This window comes from Oncorhynchus gorbuscha, linkage group LG22, assembly GCF_021184085.1.
Source record: "Oncorhynchus gorbuscha isolate QuinsamMale2020 ecotype Even-year linkage group LG22, OgorEven_v1.0, whole genome shotgun sequence".
Taxonomy (NCBI): Eukaryota; Metazoa; Chordata; class Actinopteri; order Salmoniformes; family Salmonidae; genus Oncorhynchus; species Oncorhynchus gorbuscha.
In genome coordinates this window covers 41911462-41930736 of record NC_060194.1, presented here as the reverse complement: position 1 = coordinate 41930736, position 19275 = coordinate 41911462, and the positions used below count along the sequence as shown (strand labels likewise).

Below are 19275 nucleotides of genomic sequence, written 5' to 3'. Positions count from 1 at the left end.
CGGTCCTGAGGAGAGGAGTTGGGTTCCGTCTCGGGACGTGCTGGACCGTTCACTCATTGATGATTTCCTCCGTTGCCGCCAGGATTCCTCCTCGAGTGCGCCAGGAGGCGCTCGGTGAGTGGGGGGTACTGTCATGTTTTGTCATTTATTATCTTGTCTTGTCCCTGTGCTTCCCATTCTATTCGTTTCCCTCTGCTGGTCTTATTAGGTTCTTTCCCTCTTTCTATCCCTCTCTCTCCCCCTCCCTCTCTCACTCTCTCGCTCTCTCTTCTCTCTATCGTTCCGTTCCTGCTCCCAGCTGTTCCTATTCCCCTAATCAATCATTTAGTCTTCCCACACCTGTTCCCGATCCTTTCCCCTGATTAGAGTCCCTATTTCTTCCTTTGTGTTCCGTTCCTGTCCTGTCGGTTCCTTGTCTAGAATTCACCGCGCTGTGTTTGTGTATCGCCCTGTCGTGTCGTGTTTTCCTCAGATGCTGCGTGGTGAGCAGGTGTCTGAGTCTGTCTGGTTCAAGTGCCTTCCCGAGGCAACCTGCTGTTCACCTGCTGTTCAAGATCGAGTCTCCAGTTTGTCCTCGTCATTTCGAGTGAAAGTTGTGTTTTTTGTTTGTATTTACTTTACTGGATTAAAGACTCTGTTTTCGCCAAGTCGCTTTTGGGTCCTCTTTCACCTGCATGACAGGTTTCTATATGTTTTCAGTGAGTTGTGCCTCCAGTCCTGACAGTGAACTGACTCCACCATCAATGACACCTGTACATGCACACACAAACTAGACTACATGTCATATAAACTCCACTCCAGACCTGACTGCCCTTGACCAGCACAAAAACATCCTGTGGTGTACTGCATTAGCATCGAATAGCACCAGGAATATGCAACTTTTCAGGGAAGTTAAGGAACCAAGATCACCTCCTCCCAGCTGCCCACTGCACTGAGGCTAGGAAACAATGTCACCGCCGATAAATCCACTATAATTGAGAATTTCAATAAGCATTTTTCTACGGCTGGCCATGCTTTCCACCTGGCTACACCTACCCTGGTCAACAGCCCTGTACCCCCCCCCACAGCAACTTTCCCAAGCCTCCCCATTTCTCCTTCACCCAAATCCAGATAGCCGATGTTCTGAAAAAGCTGCAAAATCTGGACCCCTACGAATCAGCCGGGCTAGACAATCTGGACCCTTTCTAAAATGATCCGCTGCATTGGTTGCAACCCCTATTACTAGCCTTTTCAACCTCTCTTTCATATCGTCTGAGATCCCCAAAGATTGGAAAGCTGCCAAGGTCATCCCCCTCTTCAAAGGGGGAGACACTCCAGACCCACACTGCTACAGACCGATCTATCATACCCTGCCATTCTAAGGCCTTCGAAAGCCAAGTTAACAAACAGATCACCAACCATTTTGAATACCACCGTACTTTCTCCACCATGCAATCTGGTTTCCGAGCTGGTCTCGGGTGCAACTCAGCCACACTCAAGGTCCTAAACCTGATCATAACCGCCATCGATAAGAGACAATACTGTGCACCTGTATTCATCGACCTGGCCAAGGCTTTCGACTGTCAATCACCACATTCTTATCGGCAGACTCAACAGCCTTGGTCTCTCAAATGACTGCCTCGCCTGGTTCATCAACTACTTCTCAGAGTTCAGTGTGTCAAATCGGAGGGCCTGTTGTCCGGACCTCTGGCAGTCTCTATGGGGGTACCACAGGGTTCAATTCTCAGGCCGACTCTCTTCTCAATGATGTCACTCTTGCTGCTGATGATTCTCTGATCCACCTCTACGCAGACGACATCATTCTGTATACTTCTGGCCCTTCTTTGGACACTGTTAACTAACCGCTAGATGAGCTTCAATGCCATACAACTCTCCTTCCATAGCCTCCAACTGCTCTTAAATGCAAGTTAAACTAAATGCATACTCTTCAACCAATCACTGCCTGCACCTGTCCGCCCATCCAGCACCACTACTCTGGACGGTTCTGACTTAGAATATGTGGACAACTACAAATACCTAGGTGTTTGACTAGATTGTAAACTCTCCTTCCAGACTCACGTTAAGCATCTCCAATCCAAAATTAAATCTAAAATCGGCTTCAAAAACAACAAAGCATCCTTCACTCATGCTGCCAAACATACCCTCGTAAACTGACCATCCTACCGATCCTTGACTTTGGCGACGTAATTTACAAAATAGCCTCCAACACTCTACTCAGCAAATTGGATGCAGTCTATCACAGTGCCATCCGTTTTGTCACCAACCCTATATACTACTCACCACCTCGACCTGTATGCTCTCGTTGGCTGGCCCTCGCTTCATATTGGTTGCCAAACCCACTGGCTCCAGATCATCTACAAGACCCTGCTAGGTAAAGCCCCGCCTTATTTCAGCTCACTGGTCACCATAGCAGCACCCACCCATACCACGCGCTCCAGCAGGTATATTTCACTGGTCACCCCCAAAGCCAATTCCTACTTTGGCCGCCTTTCCTTCCAATTCTCTGCTGCCAATGACTGGAACCAATTGCAAAAATCACTGAAGCTTGAGACTCATATCTCCCTCCCTAACTTTAAGCACCAGCTGTCAGAGCAGCTCACATATCACTGCACCTGTACATAGCCCATCTGTAAATAGCCCATACAACTACCTCATCTCCATACTGTTATTTTTTTGTTCCTTTGCACCCCAGTATCTCTACTTGCACATTCATCTTTTGCACATCTATCACTCCAGTGTTTTAATTGCTCAATTGTAATTATTTCACCACCATGGCCTATTTATTGCCTTACCTCCTGTATCTTACCTCATTTCCACACACTGTACAGAGACTTTTCTATTGTGTTATTGACTGTATCAAATCACATTTATTTATAAAGCCCTTCTTACATCAGCTGATATCAAAGTGCTGTACAGAAACCCAGCCTAAAACCCCAAACAGCAAGCAATGCAGGTGTAGAAGCACGGTGGCAAGGAAAAACTCCCTAGAAAGGCCAAAACCTAGGAAGAAACCTAGAGTAACCAGGCTACAAACTGTATGTTTGTTTAATCCATGTCTAACTCTGTGTTTGTGCCGCACTGCTTTGCTTTATCTTGGCCAGGTTGCAGTTGTAAATTAGAACTTGTTCTCAACTGGTCAACCTGGTTAAAAAAAAGGTGAAATAAAAAATATATGCTTTGCTGATTTTTATATTTTGTGGGAGGAAGCAGAGGATCTATCGCGGGAGGAAGTGGACGACAACTCCGATGTCAAAGTCTGGATACCTGTCAGTGTCCTCATCATAGTTGGATTATTCGTCCTGATTAGCATGGTTCTTTGGCGAAAGATAAATGAAGGTAAGCTCAGGAGCAATCTTATTACAGTAACTTCATTAACTATTGTGAATACTGGTGAGAACAGGATGTGATTAAATGTCAATTTTGTATATATTATATACACACACAAATACATACATACATATACAGTACACTTACACTACCGTTCAAAAGTTTGGGGTCACATAGAAATGTCCTGGTTTTTGAAAGAAAGGCTATTTTTTGTCCATTAAAGTAACATAAAATTGATCAGAAATACATTGTTGATGCTGTAAATGACTATAGTAGCTGGAAACGGCTCATTTTTAATGGAATATCTACAGAGGCGTACAGAGGCCCATTTTCAGCAACCATCGCTCCTGTGTTCCAATGGCACGTTGTGTTTGCTAATCCAAGTTTATCATTATAAAAAGGCGAATTGATCATTAGAAAACCCTTTTGCAATCATGTTAGCACAGCTAAAAACTGTTGTTAAGCAATAAAACGGGCCTTCTTTAGACTAGTTGAGTATCTGGAACATCAGCATTTGTGGGTTTGATAACAGGCTGAAAATGGCCATAAACAAAGAATGTTCTTCAGAAACTCATCAGTCTATTCTTGTTCTGAGAAATTAAGGCTAATCAATGCGAGACATTACAGAACAGCACAAACTGGTTCTAACCAGAATAGAAAGTGGAGTGGGAGGCCCTGGTGCACAACTGAGAAAGAGGACAAGTACATTAGTGTCTAGTTTGAGAAATAGACACCTCACAAGTCCTCAAATGGCTGCTTCATTAAATAGTACCCGCAAAACACCAGTCTCAACAGTGAAGAGGCGACTCCGGGATGCTGGCCTTCTAGGCAGAGTTGCAAAGGAAAAGCCATATCTCAGACTGGCCAATAATGATAAAATATAAAAATGGGCTAAAGAACAGACACTGGACAGAGGAACTCGAAAGAATCTGCCGTTTCCAGCTACAGTAGTCATTTACAACATTAACAATGTCTACACTGTATTTCTGATCAATTTCATGGTATGTTAATGGCCAAAAAATTAGCTTTTCTTTCAAAAACAAGGACATTTCTAAGTGACCCCAAACATTTGAACGGTAGTGTATATACACTACCAGTCAAAGTTTGGACACACCTACTCATTTAAGGGTTTTTCTTCATTTTTACTATTTTATACATTGTAGAATATTAGTGAACACATCCAAATGATGAAATAACACATATGGAATCATGTAGTAACCAAAAAAGGGTTAAACAAATATTTTATATTTGAGATTCTTAAAAGTAGCCACCTTTTGCCTTAGTGACAGCTTTCACACTTTCTGCATTCTCAATGTAGAAAATAGTCAAAATAAAGAAAAGCCCTTGAATGAGTAGGTGTGTCCAAACCTTTGACTGGTACTGTATATATACACTACATTGCCAAAAGTATGTGTACAGCTGCTCGTCGAACATCTCATTCCAAAATCATGGGCATTAATATGGAGGTGGTCCCCTCCTTTGCTGCTATAACAGCCTCCACTCTTTTGGCAATGCTAGTACCATTAGATGTTGGAACATTGTGGCGGGAACTTGCTTCCATTCAGCCACAAGAGCATTAGCGAGGTCGGTCACTGGTGTTGGGTGATTAGGCCTGGCTCGCAGTCGTTATTCTATTTCATCCCAAAGCTGTTCAATTTGGTTGAGGTCAGGGCTCTATGCAGGTCTTTCAAGTTCTTCCTCACTGATCTCAACAAACCATTTCTGTATGGACCTCACTTTGTGCACAGAGGCATTGTCATGCTGAAAACAGGAAAGGGTATTCCCCAAACTGTTGCACAAAGTTGGAAGCACAGAATAATCTAGAATGTCATTGTATGCTGTAGCGTTAAGATTTCACTGGAACTAAGGGGTCTAGCCCAAACCATGAAAAAAAGCTCCAGACCATTATTCCTCCTACACCAAACTTTGGTGGCAAGCTTTACACCACTCCAATCTTAGGCTTGAGTGTGGCTGCTCGGCCATAGAAACCCATATCATGAAGCTCCCGATGAACAGTTCTTCGTGGCTGAGCCGTTGTTGCTCCTAGACGTTTCCACTTCACAATAACAGCACTTACAGTTGACCGGGGCAGCTCTAGCAGTGCAGAAATTTTACGAACTGACTTGTTGGAAAGGTGACATCCTATGATGTTGCCACGTTGAAAGTCATTGACCTGTTCAGTAAGGCCATTCTACTGCCATTGTTTGTCTATAGAGGTTGCACAACTGTGCTCGATTTTATACACCTATCAGCAATGGGTGTGGCAGAAATAGCCGAATTCACCAATTTGAAGGGGTGTCCAGATCCCGTTACAATGTGGTGTATATTAAACAGTTCATATATATATGGAGCGTCTCTGAACATCTTACTTTTAAATGTTTATTCTATTTTTATGTTGTTGAATTATAGGTGACAAAGAGGAAATGATAAACACAGAGTATGCTACAGTCAGGGTAAGATACTGTACCTCAGCTACTGTCATTTAAAAAACTAAAATGATATTGGAAAATGTATACATTCTTAATTAAAGATAAAGTTACGTTCATTTAATGCTTACATTTTAGCGCATTGAACAGCCACTGAGAAATATTACATTTATTGATTTGAGGTAATTAATGACCTTGTTTTATAACCGGGTCACCGTTCATAAATTCATAGTGAAGTTGTTACTGTATGTTTTTATTCTCCAGACTCCAGGTAACAGTCAAATAGGTGGTGAAGAGCAGGAATCTCCAGGTCCAGCATCACCCTCCATCTACAGTATGGTGGGACTACCCCAACCCCAGCCTGTTAACCACCAGCCTTTGCCTGTGGACCTCCCCATGGCCACCATGACCTCCATGCCTGAGAGTTTATATGCTGTGGTGGGGGAAAAGACTAGCCAACAATAATCATGAATTTTAACATTATTCTAGGCTGGGATTAACTCCGATTTTATTAGATCGCCCTTTGTTGGCTAAGCATCTTTTAAAGCCAATGTTCCTGCATTCGCTGAGACGGCTTTCACAATAAATGCTGCATATGCTAGCTAACTCGGAAATGATCTGTAAATGTTGCCTAGATGCAGTGGTACCTGTCATTCAGGGCAGGTGTTTTGAGCCCAACATTTTTAGCAATGGGCTTGCCTGTGTTGCCTGTGTTGCATGTTATTTTGGCATTAATACGTGTCACATATCAGTTTGCAAACAATGTAAAAAATATATATCATTGAGTTAATAAAGCCGCTTACAAACATGGTTTATTTTTTGTTTCCTTGAGTAATGGAGCTCCAAAATGCAGGTGTTTCAGCCTAGCTCAGTGCTTTCTGTGGTGGTGAGGCAAGCCAGCAGAAAATACGCGGTAGAGTTTCACACATTGGCCGCTGAGAGTGCCTGGAACCTGGAGGTTCTGTTCAACACCTTCCTTCAGGGGGAAATAAAAGAGAAGTTTGCAGCGCAGGGGTTACCATTGGACCTCGATTCCCTCACGATTAGGATTGTTGGGCGTCTACGACAACGTCGGAGTGAGAGGAGGTCGGGTCTCAGGAACATTCATTCATCCACTGCTGCGTGCTCACCTCAGAGGTCCCTGAAGTGTGCACTTCAGAGAGGAGCCGAAGCCACCCGAGTTCCCTCGAATCATCGGTGACGAGTGAGTCGGTTACTCATGAGCCTATGCAACTGGGCAGAGCTGGACTATCGCCTAGGGAACGTTCTCGTACACTGAGTTCCAACTGTTATCGGTACTGTGGGGCTGCGGGACATTATATTGCCACCTGCCCTGTTAAGAGACCTATTTCTTTAGTAGGTACAAGTAATATATATATAATAATATATGCCATTTATCAGACGCTTTTATCCAAAGCAACTTACAGTCATGTGTGCATACATTCTACGTATGGGTGGTCCCGGGGATCGAACCCACTACCCTGGCATTACAAGCGCCATGCTCTACCAACTGAGCTACAGAAGGACCAGTTCTCTGGTGAGAAACTGGGAATCCTCTAATTCCCATCATCCACACTCCTTTTTATGATACTGCTGTGGGGAGACCAGTCTAAGTCTCTTCGGGTGTTCATTGACTCCGGGCGGATCAGAGTTTTATGGCCTCTACCCTAGTTTCTGAATTATGTATCCTCATTCAACTCCTCTCTCTTCCCATGGACGCTAAGCCATTGGAAGTGTTACCCACAGCACTGTTCCTGTTAATCTGCGGGTTTCAAGAAATCGCAGTGAGGCTATGCAGCTTTTCCTCTTTGAGTCCCCCATGTTCCTGTTGTTTTGAGATTTTCTTTGCTCCAAAAACACAACCCCGTTATTAACTGGACCACGAGTTCAATCCTGGGTTGGAGTCTGTTCTGTCATTCCCATTGTCTCAAAGTGGCGCAGCCTTCCCTGAGACCTCCTCAGGGCTTAAGTAAAGCCTCGCATTTCTCTGCCGTTCCCGCAGAGTACCATGACATCCTGGAGGTCTTCAGCAAGGCACGGGCTACTTCTCTTCCCCCGCATTGTCCCTACGATTGTGCCATTGACCTTCTCCCAGGCACCACACCGCCTCGTGGTTGGCTATATTCCCTATCCGGCCCAGAGACCAAGGCCATGGAGTATATTGAGGACTCTCTGGCTGTCCTTCTGCATCTGTCCTTCTGCATCCCCTGCCTGCGCAGGGTTTTTCTTTGTGGAAAAGAAGAACAAGACGCTGCATCCGTGCATTGATTAATGACTTAACGGTCAAGAATCGTAACCCCCTACCACTCCTCTCCTCGGCTTTCGAACCTCTCCAGAAGGCTACCATCTTCTCCAAGCTGGGCCTTCGGAATGCATACCACCTGGTTCTGATATGCGAAGGAGATGAGTGGAAGACTGCCTTCAACACTGCCAGTGGACATTATGAGTACCTGGTCATGCTGTTTGGACTCACCAACTCACCACTGTCTTCCAGGCCCTGGTAAACGATGTGCTCTGGGACATGTTCAATTGATTCGTGTTCGTAAACCTCGACGACATCTTGGTGTTTTCCCGTTCTGCCCAAGAACAAGTCTTCCATGTTCAACAAGTCCTTCAGCACCTCCTGGAGAACCAGTTATTTGTGAAAGCGGAGAAGTGTGAGTTCCACCGTTCTGCAATCACCTTTCTCGGATATGTCATCACTGAAGGAAATGTCCAGATGGACCCTGAAAAGTTGAAAGCAGAAGTGAATTGGTCCCAACCGACGTCCAGGGTGCAGCTACAACGTTTCCTGGGGTTTGCCAACTTCTCCCGCTGTTTCATTGGAGGCTACAGCACCAGTTGTGTAGGGATGCTATGGGAAATGCAGCATTTCCAAGCTATTGTGAATATTATGCTATTTTATTGTTCCCATTGTGGGTTTGCTATTTGCCACTAGCATTGTTTTATTATAGAAAAGCTGCTGCAACCGAGCGTAGCATTAGCACAGTAGTTTGAGGTGTGCATTGAAATACCAGTATTTAATTTATCATAATTGAATATCATTGTAACATGTATTGTACTACAGGAAGAGCGCTGGTTACTGTTTATTTATACTGAACAAAAATATAAACGCAGCCTGAAAAGATTTTACTGAGTTACAGTTCATATAAGGAAATCAGTCAATTGAAATCAATGAATTAGGCATTAACCTATGGATTTCACATGACTGGACAGGGGTGCAGCCATGGGTGGGCCTGGGAGGGCATATGGAGAGCCAGGCCCAGCCAATCAGAATTATTTTTTTCCCTACAAAAGGGCTTTATTACAGACAGAAATACTCCTGTTTCAACAGCTGTCAGGGTTGCTGGTCTCAGACAATCCCGCAGGTGAAGAAGCCGGATGTGGAGGTCCTGGTCTGGCGTGGTTAAATGGGGTCTGTGGTTGTGAGGCCGGTTTTCTAAAATTCTCTAAAATGACGTTGGAGGCGATTTATGGTAGAGAAATTAACATTCAATTCTCTGGCAACAGCTCTGGTGGACATTCCTGAAGTCAGCATGCCAATTGCACTCTCCCTCAAAACTTGAGACATTTGTGGCATTGTGTTATCTGACAAAACTGCACATTTTAGAGTGGTCTTTTATTGTCCCCAGAACAAGGTGCACTTGTGTAATGATCATGCTGTTAAATCAGCTTCTTGATATGACACCCCTGTGGATGGATTATCTTGGCAAATGAGAAATGCCCTCTAACAGGGATGTAAACAAACTTGTGCACAACATTTGAGAGAAATATGCTTTTTGTGCTTATGGAAACTTTTGGGGATCTTTTATTTCAGCTCATGGAACATGGGACCAACACTGTACACGTTGCCTTTATAATTTTGTTCAGTAGAGCTTTTTGATGATAGAGTTGTTTGATTAATTATTATCTTAGCTAGCGAATAGCTAATGTTTACTCACCTTTCACATTGATCAGTTGTAAGTCATCTCTTATCTGTGTGTTTCCAACCATCCACACGCTTCCCGCTTCCCAGTGCATCTTTTGGCCAACATTCTCAATTTCAATTATAGGCACGAGCACCCTTTACTCACGAGCGCACTGCTAGTTCCAAAACAAACCCTTATTTTGAAAAGGGTTCTTCAAAGCACCCCTTAAGTCTACAAAGGTCAAAATAATTAGAACTGATGGCAGTGTTTAAGGTTCTTAAATTAACCTTAAGGAACTTTTTTAACCTTCAATTATCCTGAAAGGTCCTCCAAGAACCATTTTATTTTTAGTGTGGTCTTTCAGTGGACACCCCCTTGAGTGTCTTTCAGAACCCCTCCTATAACCCCACCTGATTCGTTTTGGTTGTTGTCAGTGACTCTTTGTTAGTTCCCCCTTCTGTTTGAATGACATTTTTTTGGTTTTGTTGCACCCCTGAACATGTTATGCAGGTCATCAATCCAAACCCCCAAATTAGATACTTTTTCAACACTGATGGTAGTCAAAGGGGGCTTCATTGTCCAGAAAAAGGTAGAAAATAGGATACTGTGTAAAAAGTCTCTTTACTTGTATCTGTGTTTCCTGTTGAGTTAAGCTACAATTAAAATCTATTTCTGGCTCAAACCACACTGACAGAAGTAACACCAGCAGGCTACGTGTGGTTCATGGAACTCATGTGTCTTTCACTTTACTTAAAGCCTGCCAATATAAATGCTTTATAGCTTGTTAAAAGCATGTATGAATTTTTATAATGTCTTGTGATAAGTTATTTATTCTATGTATCAAAATGTCACCTGACACAAAATGGATTAGTCAGGATCATTAGTCAGGATCAGGATCATCATTAGTCAGGATCATTAGTCAGGATCAGGATCATCATTAGTCAGGATCAGGATCATCATTAGTCAGGATCATTAGTCAGGATCAGGATCATCATTAGTCAGGATCAGGATCATCATTAGTCAGGATCATCATTAGTCAGGATCATTAGTCAGGATCATTAGTCAGGATCAGGATCATCATTAGTCAGGATCATCATTAGTCAGGATCATCATTAGTCAGGATCATCATTAGTCAGGATCATTAGTCAGGATCAGGATCATCATTAGTCAGGATCAGGATCATCATTAGTCAGGATCAGGATCATCATTAGTCAGGATCGTTAGTCAGGATCAGGATCATCATTAGTCAGGATCAGGATCATCATTAGTCAGGATCATTAGTCAGGATCAGGATCATCATTAGTCAGGATCAGGATCATCATTAGTCAGGATCATTAGTCAGGATCAGGATCATCATTAGTCAGGATCATTAGTCAGGATCAGGATCATCATTAGTCAGGATCATTAGTCAGGATCAGGATCATCATTAGTCAGGATCAGGATCATCATTAGTCAGGATCAGGATCATCATTAGTCAGGATCATTAGTCAGGATCAGGATCATCATTAGTCAGGATCATTAGTCAGGATCAGGATCATCATTAGTCAGGATCATTAGTCAGGATCATTAGGATCATCATTAGTCAGGATCATTAGTCAGGATCAGGATAATCATTAGTCAGGATCATTAGTCAGGATCAGGATCATCATTAGTCAGGATCATTAGTCAGGATCAGGATCATCATTAGTCAGGATCATTAGTCAGGATCAGGATCATCATTAGTCAGGATCATTAGTCAGGATCAGGATCATCATTAGTCAGGATCATTAGTCAGGATCAGGATCATCATTAGTCAGGATCAGGATCATCATTAGTCAGGATCATTAGTCAGGATCAGGATCATCATTAGTCAGGTAATAGCATATTTTAAGAGGGGCATACATGCTCATGACATGACACATCTTTCAAAGCATTACAATAGCCTCATAATGTATCAAACCTGGAGGCTTTACAGGAAAAATCCACTCCAAAAAGGTTTTCATTAGTCCACTGTTAATACAGCACCAAAATGTTATGCATGTCAGCAGTCAAGGTTTCAAGATATTAGACATTCAAGAAGCAAAGTGTCGCCGACCACATCCTCATGAGGGTGCAAAAGGCATCATATGAGTTACCGACTTTAAACTACAATTGAGGCTGTCTCTATGTGCTTTTCCACAGCAGAAAAGTCAATTCAGTCATTTGTTTGAATTGAAGAAGGTTTAATAAAAGCAAGAGATTAATAGAAAAACAGTTGAGCCATGTATGATCAGGCATTTTCTGTAATATTGAAATATTATAAATATAGAATAGCAATATGTTAAAGTTCATAAGAGTATGAAATGTTCCTATCTAGTATCGGTTCAAAAGTTCCATAGTGCATCACATGGTCTGTGACACCCCTCCCTCTCTCTCAATGGGCCAGGGAAGCTGATCCTAGATCTGTACCTAAGTGAAACTTCAACCTACACCCAAGGGGCCATAATCTGTATTGGTACTATGAGATGAAGCTACTGTCTGTCACTCCAGTAACTAGCTCCAGTACCTAGCTCAACAACTAACAGTATCGGTTGACTGGCCTGCGTGGCCCAATGACTTCTCCACCACTTCTATCTTCTTCTGCTGTTTTGTGCTGCCTCACTGGCTGTCATCCTGGAACCACCACCTACAGTAACATTTAAAGGTCACTAATAGTGAAAATCATGATTTTCATCCAATTCAATGAAACCACGTGTGCATCATACGGCTTTGTTTGCAAACCGTAAGATACTGTAGCTCAAGCAGAACGTGGCAGAACGATACCCTTTTTATCTGTGTTGTGACTTTTAGCTAGCAAACTAACAGCATGCCGGAAAAACACACTCCACACTCCTTTTGTCTCTTAAATGAGGTCACCCTTGATGCAGCACCTATATGTGGGGAAGCTGTGCGAGCTGTCCTTCCCAGGACCCCTCTGTCCAGTCTGAGAGGCCTGACAAGGAGGAGTATATAGCTGGATTTGTCTCCAGCTTAAATCTTGGGGATGACTGAAGCCAAGTGGGTGACTGAAGCCTGCTTAATTGAATCGGGGCACATGGGTCGCTCTCCTCTCCCACTCCACTCCCCATCAATCTCTGTAGATGGTTGTATTTCCTAAAGCCTAAGTAATTAACTTCTACGTTATATGACATGACACTTTGTTACTTTGTATTATTTTTTACAAGCATTCAGACGGGAGATGAGTGTGTTATGCAGGTGAATGAGGACCCAAAAGCGACTTAGCGAAAACAGAGTCTTTATTCCAGTAACTGGCAAAAGTATACTCCTGGACAATATAAGAAGAAAACAAAACATGAAAAACTAAAATCCACTCGTAGTGACGAGGACAGACTGGAGACTCGACCATTGACTGCAGGTTGCCTCGGGAAGACACCGACCGTAGCAGACTTAGACACCTGCTCACACGCAGCATCTGAAGGAGACAAGACACGACAGGGCGAGACAATGACACAGCACAGCGAACATCATAGGATCCGACAAGGACAGAAGCGGAAAACAAGGGGAGAAATAGGGCTCTAATCAGAGGGCAAAATAGGGGACAGGTGTGAAAAGACTAAATGAGTGAGTTAGGAGAATGAGGAACAGCTGGGAGCAGGAACGGAACGATAGAGAGAGGAGAGAGAGGGAGGGGGAGAGAGAGGGATAGAAAAAGGGAACGAACCTAATAAGACCAGCAGGGGGAAACGAACAGAAGGAAAAGCATAATGACAAGACAATATAAGACAAAACATGACAGAGTGTTACAAATTGGACGAATCAATGGGGTCCTGCACATTGTAGGGTGACCAGGTTCCTATATTAGGCATATGGCTCTAATAAAAATGTTATGTCGCTTTTATTTCTCATGAGTGTTCATGTTGATCAACATTTTGGCTATGCTGGCCTATGATCAAATACATGTCTGATCAATACAAACAATTCTGAACATATTGCAATTTATAATGTGTCACATCCTGATCTGTTTCAGCAGTCTTTGTGCTTGTCTCCACGCCCCTCCAGGTGTTGCCCATCTTCCCCATTATCCCCTGTGCATTTATACTTATGTTCTCTGTTTGTCTGTTGCAATTCACCTTGTCTTGTCAGGTCTTACCAGCGTGCTTTCCCATCTTCTTGTTTCCTAGTTTTCCTGGTTTTGACTATTCTGCCTACCCTGACCCCGAGCCTACCTGCCTGACTCTGACCTGATTACAAACCTCTGCCTGTCCTCCACCTGCCCTTTGCCTGCCCAGTGTTTACAATACATCATCTGAGAACTCCCAAGTGGCGCAGCGGTCTAAGGCACTGCATCTCAGTGCTAGAAGGATCACTACAGACACCCTGGTTCGATTCCAGGCTGTATCAAAACCTTTCTGTGATTCGGAGTCCCATAGAGCAGTGTTGTCCGAGTTTGTCTGGTGTAGGCTGTCATTGTAAATAAGTATTTGTTCTTAACTGACTTGCCTAGTTAAATAAAGGTTACAGTTTTTATTTATTTATTATTTAAAAAAATAACTGTACTATCCACCTCCTGTGTCTGCATCTGGGTCATATCATAGTCATGATAGTACGAACTGGCCATTACTAACCCAGCAAACAGACCAACTCCACAATGCAAAGCCTTCCAGAAAGGAGCCACCATTGGAAGACACAAGGAGTTACTGCAATGCCTTACGGAGTGACTCCATACCCTGGCAGAACGCCATGACCAGGCGTTCGATACATTGCTGGAGCAATTCCGCGAATTCCCTACTAGGCAGGGGGCCACACCAGTAATCCCTCAGACTCTCAGCAACCCCGCTACCAGCGCCGTTTCTTCCCAGCCTACCCAAGTGTCCGAAGAACCCTGCTTACCTTCTCCGGAGCTCTACAGCGGAGATTCTGGAACCTGCCGGGCATTTCTCTCCCAATGCTCCCTCATCTTCGAGCTGCAGCCTTCTTCATTCCCCTCTCACCCCTCGAGGATAGCGTAACTCATAATACTGATGTCTGGGAGGGCACCCACCTGGGCCATGGCGGTGTGGGAGCAACAGTCCGCCATCTGCTTAAGTCTGGAGGAGTTTGTGGCGGAAGTACGGAAGGTGTTTGATTCTCCATTGTCCAGGAGATAAGTTGCTCGTCAGCTGCTCCAGCTACGTCAAGACTCCCGTAGTGTGGCAGACTATGCAATGGATTTTAGCACACTGGTGGCTGAGCGTGCCAGGAACCCGGAAGCATTGTTCGACATGTTCCTTCACGGATTATCGAGGGTGATCAAAGATGAGCTCGCAGCCCGGGAGCTGCCCATGGACCTCCCTCATAGCCTTGACCATCTGGATCGATGGGCGGCTACGAGAACGTAAGAGGGAGAGAGAATCTGTGCCCTGTCGCCACCTCCGTGGAAACCCGGAAACCCCCGAAGTCGACATGTCCGAGTGAACCCGATGTCACCCGAGTTCTCTCGGGACTCGCCGACTCGCCTCCTTCGGAGCCCATGCAACTGGGCTGGGCTAAAATGTCTCTGGCTAAGCGCTTATGCAGACTTAACACCCCTAGCTGTCCATTTTGTGGAGCTACAGGACATTTCTTAGCTACCTGCCATTAAAAACCCAGATTCATCAAGTAGGTACGAGTACACTGGTGAGTTGTACGGGGAGTTTCCCATCCTACATTGCTCGTACCCCTCTCCATGCTACCCTGTTGTGGGGCGACAATTCCAAATCTCTCCGGGTACTCATTGACTCTATGGACGACGAGAGCTTTATGGATGCTACCCTTGTGTTGAAACAGGGAATCCCCACACAACCCCTCCATTCCTATGGATGTCAGAGCGTTGGAAGGGTGCTCTATTGGCAGTCCCCCACACTACATTTCCCATTAACCTTAGAGTGTCAGGCAATCACAGTGAGAGTATGCAGTTCCTGCCCATTGAATCCCCTCATGCACTCATGGTTTTGGGGTTCTCCTGGTTCCAGAGGCACAATCCTCTGATCGACTGGGCTCCTGGTTCTATCCTGGGTTGGACCCCGTTTCGCCATGAGCATTGCCTGAAGTCGGCACTCCTTGCCCTGGGACGACACGGGCTTGGGAAAATCCCTGAACCTCTCCGCCGTTACAGCAGAATACCAGGACCTCCGGGAGGTTTTCAGCAAGGCCCGTGCCTCCTCGCTTCCTGCGCATCGGCCCTATGACTGCGCCATCGACCTTCTCCTGGGCACTACACCTCCACGGGTGCGACTTTATTCCCTGTCGGGTACGGAGACCAAAGCAATGGAAGGGTATATTGAGGAGTCTCTCACTGCTGGGTTTATGCGTCCCTCTTCCTCCCCCGCCGGCGCAGAGTTCTTAAATGTGGAGAAGGACTGTTTTCATGTACATTCCCTTATGTGTAAGCTTCTAATGTGACTCAGGCGTTACAAAGTGTATCAGTGAACTGTACTCTGGTTTTCGTTACAAAACAATAGAAATACAGGATATTGCTGCTGTTTGTCTGATGTCCAACAGTCCATGATCAACTCTTTGCTCTGCTCACAAGGGTGTTTCAAAAATCTGTCAGTCAAGGTGAGCTCATGAATAGTATACCTGCACAACATCATAAAAGGATTTCCAGGTAATAACGGTTCATGGCATTCTGCTTCCGGCTTTTCACCGTTGTTGGTAATACATTAGCATTCTTAAAAGTATTGTTTATATATACAGTATCAGTCAAAAGTTTGGACACACCTACTCATTCAAGGGGTTTTCTTTATTTTTTACTATTTTCTACATTGTAGAATATTTGTAAAGCCATCAAAACTATGAAATAACACATATGGAATCATGTAGTAACCAAAAAAAGTGTTAAACAAATCAAAATATATTTTATATTTGAGATTCTTCAAAGTAGCCATCCTTTGCGCTTGATGACAGCTTTGAACACTCTTGGCATTCTCTCAACCAGCTTCATGAGGTAGTCACCTGGAATGCATTTCAATTAACAGGTGTGCCTTCTTAAAAGTTCATTTGTGTAATTTCTTTCCTTCTTAATGCGTTTGAGACAATCAGTTGCAAGGCAGGGGTGGTATACAGAAGATGGCCCTATTTGGTAAAAGACCAAGTTCATATGATGGCAAGAACAGCTCAAATAAGCGAAGAGAAACGACAGTCCATCATTACTTTAAGACGTGAAGGTCAGTCAATGTGGAACATTTCAAGAACTTTGAACGTTTCTTCAAGTGCAGTTGCAAAAACCATCAAATGCTGTGATGAAACTGGCTCTCCACAGGAAATAAAGACCCAGAGTTACTTCTGCTGCAGAGGAAAAGATCATTACAGTTAACTGCACCTCAGATGCATCACCCAAATAAATGCTTCACAGAGGTCAAGTAACAGGCACATCTCAACATCAATGTTTCAGAGGATACTGAGTGAATTAGGCCTTCATGGTTGAATTGCTGCAAAGAAACCACATCTAAAGGACACCAATAAGAAGAAGAGACTTTCTTGGGCCAAGAAACAGAAGCAATTGACATTAGACCGGTGGAAATTGGTCCTTTGGTCTGATGAGCCAAGATTTTAGATTTTTGGTTCCTACAGCTTTGTGAGACGCATAGTTGGTGAATGAATGATCTCCACATGTGTGATTCCCACTGAGAAGCATGGAGGTGGAGGTGTGATGGTGTGCGGGTGGTTTGCTGGTGACACTGTCTTTGATTTATTTAGAATTCAAAGCACACCTAACCTGCATGGCTACCACAGCAGTGATACACCACCCCATCTGGTTTGCGCTTAGTGGGACTATCATGTTTTTCAACAGGACAATGACTCAAAACACACCTCCAGGCTATGTTAGGGCTAATTGACCAAAAAGGAGAGTGATTGAGTGCTGCATCAGATGACCTGGCCTCCACAATCACCCAACCTCAACCCAAATGAGATTGTTTGGGATGAGTTGGACCACAGTGTGAAGGAAAAGCAGCCAACAAGTGCTCAGCATATGAGGGAACTCCTTCAAGACCGTTGAAAAAACATTCCAGGTGAAGCTGGGGACCCATGGTAATTCTTGTCAGTCTCCTGAGGGGGGAAAGCTGTTGTCGTGCCCTCTTCACAACTGTCTTGGTGTGTTTGGACCAAGATAGTTCAGTGGTGATGTAGACACCAAGGACCTTGAAACTCTTGACCCCTGCCACTTCAGGCCTGTCGATGTTAATGGGGGCCATTTTGGCCCTCTTTTTCCTATTGTCCACGATCAGCTCCTTTGTCTTGCTCACATTGAGGGAGAGGTTGTTGTCCTGGCACCACACTGCCAGGTCTCTGACCTCCCACTTATAGGCTGTATAATCGTTGTCGGTGATCAGGCCTACCACTGTTGTGTCATCAGCAAACTTAATGATGGTGTTGGAGTCGTGCTTAGCCACACAGTCGTAGGTGAACAGGGAGTACAGGAGGGGAATAAGCAGACACCCCTGAGGGGCCCCAGTGTTGAGGATTAGGGTGGCAGATGTGTTGTTGTCTACCCTCACCACCTGGTGGCAGCCCATCAGGAAGTCCAGGATCCAGTTGCAGAGGGAGGTGTTTAGTCCCAGGGTCCTTAGCTTAGTGATGAACTTTGTTGGTACTATGGTGTTGAACACTGAGCTGTAGTCAATGAACAGCACTAACATAGGTGTTCATTTTGTCCAGGTGGGAATGGGCAGTGTGGAGTGTGATTGAGATTGCATCCTCTGTGGATCTGTTGGGGTGGTACGCGAATTGAGGTGGGTCTCGGCATGATGGTGTTGATGTGAAGCATGACCAGCTTTTCAAAGCACTTTGTGGCTACCGACATGAGTTCTACGGGTCGATAATCATTTAGGCAGGTTCCCTTCTTGAAGTTGTTATTTTTTATAGAAACAGTTTACCTTTGTCCTGGATGCAAAGCGTTATGTTTGGGGAAAATGCAACACATTGTTTTCAAGCATGGTGGTGACTGCATCATGTTGTGGATATGCTTGTCATCTGCAAGGACTAAGGAGTTTGTTTAAACATAAATGGAATAGAGCTACGCGCAGCCAAAATCCTAGAGGAAAACCTGGTTCAGTCTACTTTCCATCAGACACTGGGAGACAAATTCACCTTTCAGCAGGACAATAACCCAAAACAAGGCCAAAGATACACTGGAGTTGCTTACCAAGACGACATAGAATTTTCCTGAGTGGTTTAATTACAGTTGAGTTATATCAGCTTGAAAATCTAAGGACTAATAAAACATTATGGCCTTTCTCTTGCATTTCAAAGATGATGGTAAAAAAATACAAAATAACGGTTTTCTCTTTCTATTATCTTTTACCAGATCTATTGTGTTATATTCCACTACATTACTTTCACATTTCCATAAACTGTAAAGTGTTTCCTTTCAAATGGTACCAATAATATGCATATCCTTGCTTCAGGGCCTGAACTACAGGCAGGGAACATTATTGTAGGAACTATACACATTTCAGGAACTGTAAACTCAGGGTAGTCCCCAGGCTAATTGTTGAAGTGTCTAGCAGGGTAATGGTCAATTCCAATGCTTTTCAATTTGGAAAATTAGGAATTGGAATTTGTTTTACTTTCTGTATTGACTGGAATTGAAATGGAAGTGTCCCAACCCTTTTGTCTGATGTGCTGGACTAGAGGAA

At 44.1% G+C, this 19275-nt stretch overlaps 1 protein-coding gene across 1 annotated transcript in view; it reads left to right on the top strand.

The window, feature by feature from the left end:
• Positions 1 to 19275, top strand: part of LOC124009287 (SLAM family member 5-like) — an 80825-nt gene that overhangs the window by 12109 nt on the left and 49441 nt on the right. The window lies entirely within an intron of this gene.